Source organism: Panthera leo, chromosome F2, assembly GCF_018350215.1.
Source record: "Panthera leo isolate Ple1 chromosome F2, P.leo_Ple1_pat1.1, whole genome shotgun sequence".
In the NCBI taxonomy this organism is placed as follows: domain Eukaryota; kingdom Metazoa; phylum Chordata; class Mammalia; order Carnivora; family Felidae; genus Panthera; species Panthera leo.
This window is the reverse complement of record NC_056695.1, coordinates 64,459,278-64,475,571: the sequence shown is the minus strand read 5'-3', so window position 1 is coordinate 64,475,571 and position 16,294 is coordinate 64,459,278. Positions and strand designations below refer to the sequence as shown.

The 16,294-nt window shown below is 39.8% G+C and overlaps 1 long non-coding RNA gene across 1 annotated transcript; it reads right to left on the bottom strand.

Annotated features, from left to right (window-relative positions):
• Positions 1-2,164: 2,164 nt before the first annotated feature.
• LOC122210803 lies at positions 2,165-13,855 on the bottom strand. The gene is made up of 2 exons (XR_006198255.1): positions 13,708-13,855; positions 2,165-2,465 (listed from the first exon to the last, which is right to left on the bottom strand). It is a non-coding gene; the product is annotated as an uncharacterized LOC122210803 (long non-coding RNA).
• Between the last annotated feature and the right edge of the window lie 2,439 nt (positions 13,856-16,294).

Genomic DNA, 16,294 nt, shown 5'->3' with positions numbered 1-16,294 from the left:
GCGGCAGGTGTGCTGGCTTACCTTGTGGAGCCACAGCCAAAACTGCAGCTGACCTGGTTCCTCTTGGCTCTCCTCCTGCAGCTTCTCCAGATCCTGTACTAGGTTCATGTACAGTTCCGTGGTAACTCATACTAGGTCTTGAAATTGGAGGCTGGCTGTTGGTGAGCATCCGAGGTAGGTTCTAGCCTGCCATCATAGGTTCTAGGTCATCTTCTTGGGTTTTGGGAACCATCCCCACACACCTCATAGCCATCTCCTCCATCCCCCATCATTAACACAGTCACCTCAGGTTGCCACCCCTGAAACAAGTAAGAGACATCCTGATACATAAACTGTTTAAACAAGTCCCATGATTGCCTAAGGCCAAGTCCGTATAATAAATCACAATTGTTCTGCTTCTCTAATAGAACCCTGATACATCTCTCATGATTCTGAATCAGAACTATTGATCATGATAGTGAGGTCTTTGCTGACATGGGGTTGACTCCTGAACATTAAGATCATGACCTGAGCCAAAATCAAGAGTCAGAGGCTTAACCTATGGAGCCACCCAGGTGCCCTGATCCTTGCTTTTCTAATGCAAACAGAATAATCATGATAATAGTGGGAACTAACGTTTATATATTATTTACAAAACAATTTTCACATATACTATCTCATTTAATGCACAGAAAAATCCTCCATGGCATTTCAAACTATCTCCGTTTGATAGATGAGGAAACTAAGACTTCAAAAGTCAAAGTAATTTGCCCAAACTTACACAGCTGGACTAAGCCAGGGTCAAAGCCAAACACTGAAGGCAGCTGGAAAAGTGTTACAGTCTCACATCCGAATTGAGAATTTTACAACACCTCCTTCCCAGCTGTGTGGTCATGGGCAAAGAAATCTCACGAGACTGTTGGAAGAATGAAATGAAATAACACGTAAAAAATAACATGTGAAGTCATGGGGCGCCTGGGTGGCGCAGTCGGTTACGCGGCTGGTTCTTGGTTTGGGCTCAGGTCATGATCTCGTGGTTTGTGAGTTTGAGCCCTGCCTCGGGGTCCGGGCTGACGGTGCTCTACGCACTGAAGATGCAGAGCCTACTTGGGGTTCTTTCTCTCTCTCTGCCCCCACCCCCCGCTCGCACTTGTGCTCCCTCTTTCTCTCTCAAAACAAATAAATAAACTTAAAAAACACGTGAAATATTTAGAAAGGCACCTTGAATATAGTAGTGACTCAAAAATATTATCAGTTATAGTAATGTTAATAATAAAAGAAGAAATCCATAATGTAAATGAATCCGTAAACGCATGTTAAATAAAGACTAAAAGCAGAGAGGGGTTTACTTACTCCTTATGTCATCTTGGACAAGTTTTTAGATTTCTACAATCCCCATTTTCATGGTCTGCAAGTAGGAATGATGCCACCAGCCTGCTGACCTCACCTTCCTGGTGCGTAGCTATCCACTCCTATACTTCCCTCCCTTTTCTTCTCTCCAATCACGCTCAATACCCTTTCTCATATAGTAATTACTGACATTCTTTTCTTTTCCTTCTGGGACCCTAAGCCACAGTCATCAGAATCATCTTTGTTATTCCCCACCCCACCCCAGGACCCTCAGTTTATCCTTTTTCCCTCACAAGATTGCTGGAGAACTTCTTTTTTCCTTTTTAGTACACATATATTTGACATATCCTTCTCCAATCATCTAAGTAACCTCAAATTTCTATGCACCTCCAGGCTACGCTGTATTCACCAAGATGACAATAACTCTTATTGATCCATCATGTAAGACCACGAAGACAAAGCTTAGCTTGGAAAAATAGGACAAGCATTTGGCAACTTGCTTTGTTAAGTGCCTATGGTTCTGCCCATGGTGCCATTTGCTCTTAATTTCCACATTGACGCTTCAGTACTTTTGCTTTCTACTAAAATACCTCCACGTAAAATTGCCATTACTGTTAATTCTCATAACAGTGCTGACAGCAGGTCACATGGCGAAAGAACACCCCATCTACCCAGAAGTAGTTTAGCCTAACCACCCTCATCTTAGCCCATCTTCAGTCCATCTTCCAGAACACAGGAATGCTTCAAACCCTACTGGAGCTCAGGCATTCTCCAGAACACCCACTGGAGCCCCATCCAGGCTCGTATCCCCCACTTCCAAATGCCGCACCTGTTGCATTGGGCCATATTTTATTTTGACATTTAGGGTTTTTTTTTTCTTTTTAAATGAATTCCATTTTTGCCTTGTGTAGTATAAAGCCTTCTGTTTTCAATTGATTTTCTTTTGTTAATCATCTCTTTCAAAATACCCTCTTCAGCGTTCACTTTATTTCCTTTCATCTTCTCATTCGTAAATCTCCAAAGCTGTTTTACTTTAGTTGTTTTTAAACTATCGTCCAGTCCACGTCCTTTGTCAATGTATTTGCAGCAGAGCCAGCATTGGCTCCACCATTTCTTGTGATGAAGGCTTCTCTCCTCTGCAAATATATACATATAGATTTCTAAGACCCTGCAGAGATTTCTAAGACAGTGTTTTCTCTGTATAACTAAAATCTATTTAATAGGTTGGGGAAATTTTGGGGTGGTATATGAGTTGGTTTAAAAATAGTGGAAACAGGTAATGGGCTCAAATTAGGTTAGATGACAGTTATTTTTATCCCTCGTCTCTTATTAGGTTTATCTCATCAATAAAAACTTACTGAAAATCTGCTATATATTGTGCATCATGCTGGGTACAAGTGGCTGCATGTGGAGCAAAACATATATAATCCTTCCCCTGATAGTACTTACAATCCAATGTCAGAGACCAATAATAACCAAGTGACCAAATAAATAATGAAATACATTAGTTCCTTATAGCATGGGCTGGATTCTGTCATAGGAAACAACAACAATAACATATTAGGGGTTAAAGTAACAAAGGCTTGTTTGTCACTCTTAGTGGGTTGGCTGGGGGTCTGCTCTTCATCATTCTCTCTTTGGGACTCAGGCCAACAGAGCAGCCATGACTAATCTATGTTTCTTGTGTCTGTAGCAGAGGAAAAGAGAAAATAGTGAATCACACTGTGGTTCTAAATTCTTTCTCCTAAAACTGACTCACATCTCTTCTGCTCACATCTTATTCGTCAAGGCATGTCCTGTGTCCACACCAAGTTACAAGGGGGTGACTAGGGATAGTAAAAGAAATGCACTCTGTCCACATGCCAGAGGAGCGGCAATGGAAAGCTAATGAAGACGTCTAACAAATACTAAGAAGAGACTGTGTCTTCAACTATCTGCCAATTCGAATGCTTTGATTTTAAGTTACAGAAAACCAAACTTGATGTATCTGAAATAAGAAGGAAATTCCACAAAGAAGAAGTCTAATAATGGGACAGACTCCAGCATGGATTGATTTAATGGCTCAAATCATCCAGGACCCAGGTGATTTTCATCTCTCTGATCTACAATCTTCAGTAAATTTGCTTTGCCTTCAGACTGATTCCTCTCTTAGTCTCAAAACAGATTCAGCTCGGGGCTCCTGGGTGGCTCAGTTGGTTAAGCATCAGACTCTCAAATTTCAGCTCAGGTCATGATCTCATGGTTTTGTGAGTTCCGAGCCCCGTGTGTGTGTCTCTCTCTCTCTCTACCTCTCCCCCACTCACGCTGTCTCTCTCAAAATAAACAAATAAAACTTTTTTAAAAATTTAAAAAATAGATTCAGGTAACCTATTGAGACAAGAAAACGTGTAAATGAAGAAAGTAAGAGGATGATTTCTTCCTATGTCTCCTTAAGAGAAGAAACATGTGAAACCTCAGATTTTTCCACCAAGTCCCATTGGGTCTTATGCTGGTTCCCAATCCAACTTTCGTCGAGGAGAACGAGATTGCTCTGATTGACTTAGACTAAACACTTGGAGATTAATGGGCATTGGGGAATATACCACCCTGTGAAATTCTCTATGCCTATAACACCCTTTGGCACATACCAGACCTTCATACATGCTTGTTAAAGTCATGTATACATAAGTACACAACAATAAAGGACATTTCATTTCACACCGCTTTCTACGATTCCCTGTATAACATTTAGTTTCGATGTTGTGTTCTTAATATATAACTAAAGGGTACTGTATTAGTTTACTAGGGCTGTCATAGCAAAATGCTATACACTAAGCCACGTAAACAACAAAAATGATCTAAAACAAGGTGTCAGCAGCCTTGGTTCCTTCGGTGAGTGAACAAACTATCCCAGGTCTCTCTCCTTGGCTTATAGATATTTTAGGTTCAAATGGCATTCTCCCTGTATGCATGCCTGTGTCCAGACTTTCCCCTTTTATAAGAACACTGATGATATCAGATTAGGGCTCCACCCCCTACGACCTCTCCTTAACTAATTACATCTGCAACAACCCTGTTTCCATATAAAGTCACGTTCTGAGGTGGGTGCTGAGGGTTAGGATTTCAACATATGAATTTTGGAGGGGACATAATTTAACCCATAACAGATGCTACAACAAGCAGCCATAGGAAATTGGCAATTATTTCCTGGGTGTATGTTTTTAAGATTTTCCCTTACGACGTCTCTCAAAAATAATTTCTTTTATTTTTTTGGTGTCACTGTAAACATACATGTTTCCTCAGAAACTTGTATCTATATATTTTCATATTATTGACAATTGTGAACCTTATACCCAATTCTATGTCTCTTTTGTTGCAAAATCTTTTTTTCTATATTTCTGTATATAACATTGTCCTTCCTTTTGCTTCAACTTTTTAATATTTATCTTGATGTCTTTATCTGTTTTTACCCGATTATTGTTTTTTAAATAACATATCATTTCAATGTGAGTAGGGAAGGAGGGAAGAAAGGAAAGAAAGAAAAGAAGAAGGGAAAGAAGGGGAGAGAGGGAGAGAAAAACAGAGGAGCAGGAAGAAAAGGAAGCAGGAAGGAAAAAGCACTAATGATCAGCATTTAGAACTTCCAAAACTGTAATAGCATTTGAGAAAACGTTAGCATTTTTTTTCAAATTTAGCAATATTATACATATGTCTATATTTTTCCTGTTTATCTTCAATACACAGATATAAAAATTTAAGAAAGATTCAGTAAAATTACAATAAACTATCAATTCAGATTAATGGATAAAAGCGAAATGAAATGATGACATTCTAACTATGGTGTATTCACAAAAGAAAATAGCTTTTTTCCTTTCAAATCCCTGTGCTATCGTGAAACAGGACAGCAAAGTTTTAGTAAATAGAGATTTCTTGAAGATGTGTTTTAATGCATACATAGGAATAATTGTTAGTTAAGATATGAACCTAATTTGTAAGTGAAGACTAAAGTGTTTGGAAAATTTTAAAATTTCCTTTTGATTTCAGTAACAAGAGCCACTGAAAGTTATTAAAGACTTTCTGCATGCCAGCAAACATATACTAATCACTTTACTTACTATATATAAGCCTCACAATCAGCCTATGAAATATGTGCTATTATTATTACCCTTTTACAGATAAGGATACAAGGCTCAACCAGTTAAGTTTCTTCCCAAAATCACTGAGCTAGAAACAGGCCACGATGGGAGTAGAACCAGCCTGGCTGACCTGAAATTCCATGATCTTAAAATCTTACTCCTCTCCCAAATGAAAGGTCACCCTCCTTTCAGGTTTTTACTATTCTTCAGTCTCCTTTCTAAATTATAACACATTTTGATTAAGTGTGTCTTTATTATATCGTTGGAAGCTAATAACTAAATAAACTAGAGATAATTTAGAAGTGAGCTTGGTAAAAAAAAAAGAGCACTATATTCTCCTCATACCTAATTATTATGAGAAAAAATAAAATATTTAGGAAAATCTTAAATATTGAAGTTCTTGATACCCTCAAATAAAGTATTTTTAAGTTAGTAAGTAATGAGTTTACTTCATTAATACATTTTTATAGTAGGCTTATGTGTGATATGGCATTCTGTATTTGTTTATCTATTGCTGTGTAACAAATTACCTCCAAATAAGTACTTCACACAGCAAACAGTTATTATCTCCCAGTTTCTGGGGTCAGAAATCCAGGCTTAGCAAAGTTGCATATCTCTGCCTCAGATCGCTCATAAGGTTCATATCAAACTACAAACCAGGGCTACGGTCTCATCTGAAGCATCAGCTGAGGGAAGATTCACTTAGAAGCTCACATATAAGCTCACATTGTGGGCAGGATTTAGATCCGCTCAGCTTTTGGACTGAGAGGCTCAGTTCTTCAACGGCTGTTGATGGGGGGCCTTCCTCAATTATTTTCCAGGAAAACCTCTCCATAGGGCAGCCAACTTCCCTCAGAGCAAGCAAACAAGACAGCAAGAGAGGAAGAGCAAGACACAAGCCAGTCTTTTTGAGACCTAATATCAAAAATGAGATCTCATCCTGTTTGCTGTACTCTACTTCTCAGTAGTGAGTCAGGAAGTCCACTCTTATCTACTCTAGGGGAAGGGAATTCATACCAGGAGGTGAGGATCATGGGGGCCTTCTCAGAAGGCTCCTATCACAACAGTTCTACATCATTCATGATCCGTATCTACAATCTGCTTGATAATCACCACTGACAAAAATCTTCATTCACACAGTAGGTAATAAAAAAATTTTTAATTAATTTGATCATCATTCAGAAGTTTACAACAGTTGAGAGGCGCCTGGGTGGCTCAGCCGGGTAAGTATCCAACTCTGATTTCGGCTCAGGTCATGATCTCACGATCACGAGATCAAGGCCCCTATCGGAATGGGTATGAAGCCTGCATAAGATATTCTCTCTCTCTCTCCCTCTCTCTCTCTCTCTCTCTCTCTCTCTCTCTGCCCCTTCCCTGCTCACACACGTGAATGTGCTCAAAAAACAAATAAATAAATACACTGTAAAAAAGAGTTACAACCGTTGAAATTACATTTGAAGATAGTAATAGTTGTTTCACTGACAAATGCCATGTTGAACATTTTTTGATACTTCAAATGAACTCTGACTCCAAATCTTTTCCTCCCATTTTTTAAAACAATGAAAAATCTCAAACTTGCAAACCGTGCATGAATTGTGCAAACGAAAATGGATGCTACCAAACGGGGGCACAGCTTGAAACACTCAGCAAGAGCCAGTGTATGAGAAGGTCAATGCTTGTGGCTGCCTGAAGAAGCCCCACTCATCAGGAACTCCTGCCTAAATTCACATTCTACTTCGGCTAGTCATGCCGTGGTCTGTGCACCAGATTCCTTAGACACTAGGACGTGAAATTCCCCAGCAGCTCCAGGACCTCTCATTCACGACGGTCAGTAGCCATTTGGCAGCTTGCTGCTGAGACAAAAAACTTATTTGAGCATACCTACACTACTTCACTGGCATACAGATAACCCACGTATCTTGCTGATATTCAGAATCTGATGAAGTAAATCCAGCACGGGACCTGGGATTCTGCATTTCGGTGCAAGCTCCTAGGTAATGCTGATGCTGCTGAGTAGCAAGTCTCTGTACAACCAAACTGAATACTAAAGACCGCTACTGCTCATCATTTGTTTTTATTTATTTTATTTTATTTTATTTTTATTTTTCATTTTTTTTTTTTTTGCTGGGAACGATGAGGGAGAACTGCCAGACCCTATTCCTTAAGACTACAATCTCAGGGTGTAGTAAAGAACCTAGTTGTTCTACCTTGAAACCCTCAGATCTCTTTAAGGGTTCTGTTCCCATCCTCCAATTCCAATGGGCTTTGCTACTTAGGGCTCACATCCTGCAAACTTTATTCAGAGGATTGCTCACCCACACCACCCTCACTTCCAGAGAACCAGTAGTACTCGATAGTTCATGCCCCACCCGGGCAGCCTGTAGCTAATGACTGACCGTTGCAGGAGTATGCAAGCTCAGTGTCCTTATTTCAAGGTAGGGCAAAACCCAAGGTGTACCTTATGCTCCAGAGCTCCTTGCAGAATCAGGCTGAGTCTGAGACTTCGCTAGAAGTTTCTGCCTGCTCAGCTTTTTCCCCTTCTCTATAATGCTTCCCTCACTCCCTTGCAGGTTTCTCTTGGGAATGCTTCCTTGTCAAATCACTTACACCCAAATCTTTGTCTCAGGTACATGCTGGAAGGGGACGCTTGCTGCTTAAGACGACTGACTAGGTCACCCTAGACCCTGCCTTCCTCCCCAAGGACCTAGGACGGCAATATCAATGGCACACGTATGACCAGCACACTCTTTGGGAAGCTCCGAGCTAGAGAACCAGTTTGTGTAAATACGCTGTGTGGCAAGAGCCATAGAACACACAATGGTTTACAGTCTCACTCCTGTTTGCTAATCAACGAGGCAAGACATCCACCTGTTACTGCCATTAGAGGCCCCACGCTATTGACACGGATGTCACAGAACCACCACAGTCACATTTGTAATTGTGGAAAAGAAAAAAACGTATGACAGATGTAGAATTATCTGTAGACTCGTCCAAATCATTTTTGCCAATGATTCCTAATTTTTTTTTAGGAATCAATTTTAGTTGGCATGTGCCCTCCAGCCTCTGCAGTCTTGGCTACAGTGTGTGAACAAGGATGGTGAAGACATTAACAACTGTCTTGAAAGTAGTTGCATTTTACTTTAAAGACAAAACAAGAAGCTCTTAATTTTGCTGACAGACTTTTGGTGTTTGAGCGCTATTTAAAGTGAAACATGGAGAAAAAAAAAAGCCTACGTTGGGAAAGAAGCTACAAATAGCTTCATGAGCTTTATGTAACAGACTAACATCTCATTATTCTGAGCTTGTTCCAACTAGTGGATAATTCAAAGCAACTGCTATTTCCTTTAAATGCCTTGTTATTCTTTAATAAAAATAGCTGAACCTTAGTTCATTGAGACTCACTTATTTTCATGTTTTATTTCCTGCCTCTCTGATTCATTAGGTTTTGCCACTAAGCTGAAACAGAGCTAAGAATTATGACAACTAAAAACAAGCGGTAGACTGAGAACTTTGCTTAAATATAGGTATATTTTCCCTCTTTGAGAAAGCAGCTTTGGACCCACTCTGTTCCCTGCTGCAGGTTTTAATAACAGTAGTTAAGCTGGATGTTTCTTTCTGCAGTTAATCACAACTACTCCCAACAAGACTGAACTTAGCTTTTCCACATTTAAACTGCAGCTGTTTTTCATATGGTGGTGTTCCAGGAAGGACCTGAAGTCTCCTGGCCCCAGGAGAAGGTGGGCAGAGTATGAGAAAGTTCTGTCTTCCATCATTTCCTGCCTTTTCTGTTCCTGGAGCCCTCAAAACAAAATGATAAGTAGTTTCGTCCTTAAGAAAATTCTTTCCTCCATCTTTTTTCTCTAAGCAGTTCAAGCATTCAGCAAACAAGTTTTTGGTTACTCATCCCTCTGGAGGGGGAGTGCTAAGGAATATTTTCTGCTACAGTCAAGCTTTTACTATAACAGGTGACACAGGCAGTGACAGAAAGAACTCACTTTTTGTACTCGGTGGATATTTGTCCGATGTCTATCATAAGCCTATGGAGGCAACGGAGATGAGCAAGGCTAATTCCTCCACTTGACAATCCTCATGATTTATTTGGGGTCATATACAAATAAGCCGGGATTTTAAAAACGATGAGATTAATTACTTAAAAGAAATATATGTGACTTAAGCACAGAGGTTAAGTAAATTGCCCAAGTCACATTGTTTTTAAGTGACAAACCAACAACTTGAACCCAGTAACAACACATGTCCGAGCCCGTGATTTTCCCAGCACTATTTCACACGGCTTTTCTATTAAGTAATTCGTCTCACTGTTTTGAAAATATTGGCTTATTTTTGAAGTGAAAGAGTTTTAGCTTTGTTCATCCCCGTCTCCTGTGTGTGTCTTAGTTTTGAAACCCGGGAAATACGGATAAGGCCATGGTACCTTGATTTTAAAGTATCATTTATTTTAAAACACCTTGTTTAATAATAGATAATAAGGGGGAGGAAAAACACGATATTAAATGTACACGTGGCTATAAAACACTACAACTGCTGAAATTAAACCGTGAAGAAATATGAATGTAAGAGGAACATAAGCAATGTCTCAGGAGATTGTGGTGAGGAGAACTGAGAGCATTTATAAAGAACCTTCCTCATCGTTTAATACATAATAGGCATCTCCCAAATGGTAGAGCTTGCTGCCATCACTGTCACTGAACTCAATTAGGATAGCACTTAGATGTGAAAGGGCTTAACACTCTCACTCATAAGTTAAAGCTTTAGGGTAGATTAATACTTAAGCTGACTCTTCAAGACTCACTATTCAATTTGATAAGAAATGGAACTGCATTTGAAAGAAAGGGGATAACAGGTACAAAGGCATGCCGCTGTGTCGTCTTCTAGGAATCTAAAATAGATGGCTGCAGCTAGACTACCAGGCCTGCAAAGCAAACCAACAGCAGACACAGCTGCGGCTGCAAGCAGAGCCAGGTCAGGAAGGGTCTTGACCAGGTCCTAGATGGCATGACAGAGAATTTGGGCTCCCAAACGAAAAAAAATAAACACAGGGCAAACAACAGTTAAAATTAAACTTCTCTACAATTTCACTTGCTGCCGTTGAAGAAGATAATTCACTTGTTTTGAAAAAATTTTTTTAATGTTTATTTTTGAGAGAGACAGAGACACAAAGAGACAGAGACAGAGCGCAAGTAGGGGAGGAGCAGAGAGAGAGGGGGACACAGAATCCGAGGCAGGCTACAGACTCTGAGCTGTCAGCGCAGATCCCGACTCAGGGCTTGAACCCACGAGTTGTGAGATCATGACCTGAGCCCAAGTCCGATGCTTAACGGAGCCACCCAGGTGCCCCTGAAGAAGATAATTCACTTCTTCATTTCATTGCCCAGATGGAGATATCTTAAGAGTTCTACAGTTTCAACACCTTTAACACTATGGTAATTCCGCAGCAAACTGATGTCTCTCACTTCTGGTGGGCCTGACAAGTCACAGAGCCCTTTCTTGTCAGATGATCACTCTGTACTATGGGATGGGTAGAACAGAATATATTACCGCTTTTTTTCTGAAGACCCTGATGGTGAGTAGATGGCTAAATGACTCAGCCAAGATTCACATTCATGTGTTTGGACTTCAGAACAGAAGCCTAGCAGGCCTTTCTGGAAAGTACTCTCCTGGGTCTTTCATCATATCAGAATTGGGCTGGTCTATTCTCTCTTCCCAAACACAGTTTCCTCTGGAACTTTCCTCACACCAACTTTCCTGCCCAGAATTCCCCTTGCTCCTCTCCTCATGACTTTCTATTTATCCAAAATCTGACCACCAGAAAACTGCCCACTCAAGTTCTTCACCATGAGAAGACTTCTCTGCTCCTTCTAGCCATAGAAGACTTTTTCTGTGGCACTTCCCTATACTCTTATGTGGCAAGACCAAATTCTTATACTAATAATCTTTGAGCTTCCTTTTACTTCATTTTCTTCCTAATCCTTTCCCCCTGGTGATTCACAGGCATCAACCTCACCTTGAGTGAAATTAGAATTGTAGAACAAGAATTTTAAAAGTGCACAAAGGGCTTAATGTTTGTTCATAATTTTAGTCTAAAAAAAGTACCAAATAAAACATAGGATATAAAAATAAATTGGACATAGAACGACAAAGAACCAGATAGATAATTCATTCCTCTATTCCTACATCTGTACTCAAAGGAAACTATTGGTGGACAATGTGGAAATAAATGTCAGCAGAGCCAGCATCCTGGGATTGCCAACAAGTGAGAGGCCAGTACAAAGTTGACAGATGGACATTTTTGGTCATTCAAGTAACCTATGTCTCCCAAAAAGAGAAGCCAAATTAGAGTCACTTCATTGTAGGAGGGCATGGACCATATGTCAACTGTCCTCTTCAGTTGCTAATGCAGCATCCACAAGAAGGAAATACACAAGGCCCTGGGGCTTTCCCAATCTCCGTTAGAACTGACCATAGCCCTCTGTCAGTGCTCCAGGGCAATATGAAAGTTGGACCCCTAGGATCTCATGTTGCTGTGGAACTGGCCCAGAAGGCAGGACTCCCTACCTTCATCCAGCTAAATAACTTTAATTCCAAGGGGATGATGTGGAGGGATGTGCAATGTAAAGTTTAGTTCTGGAAATTGGGTAGGACTGGAGAATGGTGAAACCCAATCCTATTACAGTTTTGAATTCTATACAGTTATTAAGTTTTTCATATATTTATGTCTTCACTCCACAACCAGATTATGAAATACTTTTTGGCTAAGACTAGTCCTACACCTTTGTGTATCTCTAACAGCACTTATAGAAACTAGCTGTGTAAAAAATATCAATTAATTTATTAAGATGGTAACTTTTCCAAAGTTCCTTACATAGTAGTAGATGACACTGTCAAATTTTAGATTTGGTAATTCTGACCTTTTTAAAATAGTTTCTCCAAAAAACCATATTAATTCATGAAGTGAATTAAGTATCAGCAGATATCGTACATACGTTTTTATATCACTGGAATCATTATAACTTTTTAAAACATTCACATGTCCTTACCTTTTACTCAAGTTTAGGGTTGTAGGTAAATGGGAAAATAAATAGGCTAGGAATCTTGGGAATAACGCCTTTATGAAGTCTTTCTTGAACAACCACACTCACAGGGAGGAAATGTTCTTCTTAATGCCTTCATTTTTACCTTGTTGATATTTCTATCATAGCTGCAATTATATCATAACCCTCTCCTATTTATATATTTCACTTTCTCTAGAACAGTGGTTCTCAACCAGGAGGCATTTAGCAACGAGTGGAGACATTTTTAGGTGTCACAACTGGGGTGGGGGGAGAAAAGAGTGATACTGGCCTCTACTAGGCAGAGACCAGGGATGCTACCAAAGGTCATACAGTGCACAGGACAAGCGCTCACAACAAAGAATTATCTGACCCCAAATGTCAATAACTCTGAGTTGAAACTTCACTTTAAAGTGTAAATCTCTTGAAGACATCTTAAATGCCTAGGATATAGTAATTTATCAATATTGGAGTAATACACTAAATATTGTTGTAAAAAGAAGCTCTTCCCTCAGGTTGTCTCAAGGGCTGTAACTCCATCTTGGGCCAGATAAACTGTCACTTTTGTTTCTCTTTACAGAACCCAGAGTTTTATCTTTCTTCCAAGGAAAAGCAGCAATACGTATATATTAAGTGCTCAGTTATGTGCAGGCACTATTGCAGGCTAGGGATAAAGCATGCATTGAAAAAATTCCCTGTAGCTTATGGTGATACCACCCTGAACACACCCAATCTCATCTCATCTCAGAAGCTCAGCAGGGTCAGCCCTGTTTAGTACTTGGATGGGAGAAAAAACTCCCTGCCCAACTCTTCTGCCCTGTTATCTCCAAATAAGGCCAACACACTCTTAATGATTTTTTAAAGCTTTTTAAAATTATTAATTGAAGGAGTTTTTTTTCCTTTTAATTATTACAGAGAAGAACAAGCATAGTTTATTGGATACTGTCTTAGGAAAACGTAAGATAGAAGAACTCAGATGTCAGTGAGTCCAGACTTCATGTAGATTGCTTCCTCAACTCTTTGGAGTTCACCTTTAACTTCCCATGTTACCTGTTTTTGTATGTGGGTGGGAAGGTTATCATGTCAATGCAGGTAAGAAGACTTCCATGAGGAAGGCTTCCATATGTGGCCATTGTGGAGCAGCGGGAGACCTTGAGGGTAAAAACATAATGGGGGCCATACTGTAAAGAACATACCAAGGGATCTAGATGTCAGTCTGGTCAATGAAGAACTTTTTAAGAGCTATAGTCCATTCTGGAGCTGGCAGTCTGGTCTTTGTTCAGATATTGGTGTAATTCTGAAATTAATTTCCCTGTGAGAAGTGTTTCACTGACTTGAGGAGCACTCTCCCGTAGAACTTTCCACAATAATGGAAATGTTCTATAATAGATCTTTTGTGGAGGGAACTGAAAAGCTACCTGGCAAAGGGTGCATATCAGGAAAAGGTTAAGAATAAGGCCCGACAATTCACTAGGGCAGCCACTAGCCACATATATGGCTATTGAGCACTTGAGACGGTTGGTGAATTTTTAATTTTATTTCATTTTATCAACTTAAATGTAAATATACTTAATGGATAATGCTTCTGGTACTAGACAATGCAAGTCTAGAAAAATTTCCACTCTAAATTAGTATTGTCTAATAGGAATACAATGAGTGTGATATATGTAATTTTAAGTTTACTAGTAGCCATATTAAAAAAGAAAAAAGGCGAAGTTATTTTCAATAACATATTTCATTTAGCCAATTTATACAAAATAGTATTTTAATATTTAATACACATAAAGTGCGATCACTTACATTATTTTATTGAACTAAGTCTTCAAAATCTGGTACATACTTTACCCTTAATGGCACATCTCACTTTTGCTGCTAAATTTCCATTGGTTAACAGGGAAAATAATCCTTCAAACTCAATACAGAAATATTTTTATGCCACTTCCGTTTTTAAATTAAAAAAAAATAATTAAAAGGAAATCACATTAAAAATACCCTTGCTACCTCACACTAACCCCATTTCAAGCACCCAGTAGCTCCATGTGGCTTGTGGCTACTGCAGTGGGCAACGGAATTCTGGATAAATAAAATACAAACAACATTTAGAGGAAATATAAAGGAGTTGATTTTGTAATGAGACCAAGATAATAAGCGTGAAGAAAAGTTGATGCTATTCAGATTTAGACACCGGGATTTCCTACCAGAACAAAAGTGGAAAATAAAACAACTTGCAGAGATGGAATCTCCCCATTTCCTGTGCGCGCTCTCATTCTCTAGATTGTTCTTTGGGAGGCTGCAGTATTTCCAGTGTGTGAATCTGGCGTGCACTGCTCCCACATGTTCTCTCTGCCCCCACTGAGGAAAACCTCTCCATCAGCGAAGAGCTTCAGGGACTCAGCCCCGCTCGTGTTAGATCGTCACACTTCATTGTGCTTCACCGTCGTGTTCTCAGCAGAGCAGTCCCTGCCTCCACGGAGCCATCACTATCCTGGCTCATGTTACTAGTGTCTCCTTCCCTCTGGGTTAAGCAGCTGTTAAGAAGTACAAAAGAGTACTAGACACTCCGGATCCATCCTCCTCCCTCCATTCCCCGGTCCAGAAATATCAGATGTGAAAAACTGCTTATTCAAAGAGAAACAGGGCTGAAACTCGTCACCAGGTTCCTATATCCAATTTTCTCCCCCACCTTACTCTCCCAAGTATGCATGAAAGACTGTTTAAAATGTCAGAGGGGAAGACAGGATGTTACCTCTAAAAGGGTGCTCTATCCCTCAGAGTTTGAAGGAACCAGAGTCTCTAATACTCGCAGTCCACATCTTGTGAAGGTTATCCATATCCAGATGCAAAGAAGGCCCCCGAAGGATGTGGGAACTTCTATTAGAGGACCATTGCCAATTGTTGCTTGGAACATCTTTCTTTGGAAATGAGAGACTAGCCCCAAGACACTCACTATTAATCAGCCAACTGGCACATTTCAAGTTTTCTATTCCGTTTATGAACAGTCTCATCTTGTCACGTGTTTCAAGGGCTTTCTGTAGGGCATTCTTTTTCTTAATAGACTTCAGGTGCAGAAGGTTGAGTTCATCATTTTCCTCACTTCATAATATTTTATTATCTTTGGTTCCGACAAGTCCCGCTTATTTATTTATGTATTTGCTCATTCATTCACTTCGCTATAAACGTCCTTTTATCCCCTTTTCTCACTGCTAAATCTCCCCCCTACATAGGCAACCATTACGTGCTGTTTAAGATCTTCCCTTTTTTTTCAGTGTATTATACAAGATGTGTGCTTTCTTTGTGTGTGTATTTTAAAACTATTTATCGTGCTCATTTTATACTATTTATTCCATTTCTTAGCTTTTCACTAGCGTCTGTATGTTGAAGATCCCTCCGTGTTGCTGTGTGCACAACTTCTCTGTTTCTTCTAACTGCTACAGGGAGTGCACACACTACACTTTATCAACCCCCTGTCCAATGAGGGGTACTCAAGCTGTCTCTAATCCCCATCACCACATATAATTCTGCAGTGGATTTCCTCACACCATGTTCCTTGATGTAACTACCTGAGGATTTCTTTTGGATACTGACATGGGAGAGAGGGCAAGTTTGTGTATATGGCTGGGCATTTTTACCATGACATCTTTCACTCCAGAGGCCAGAGAATCAATATAGTTCTGCAAACTGCAAATTATAGCTATCCATTTATGTACTCCGGAAGCAAGGAGATAATCATAAGCTAAGCCTATGAACAGATTAGACCTACTGTGAGAGGCGCCTAGTCCCAGA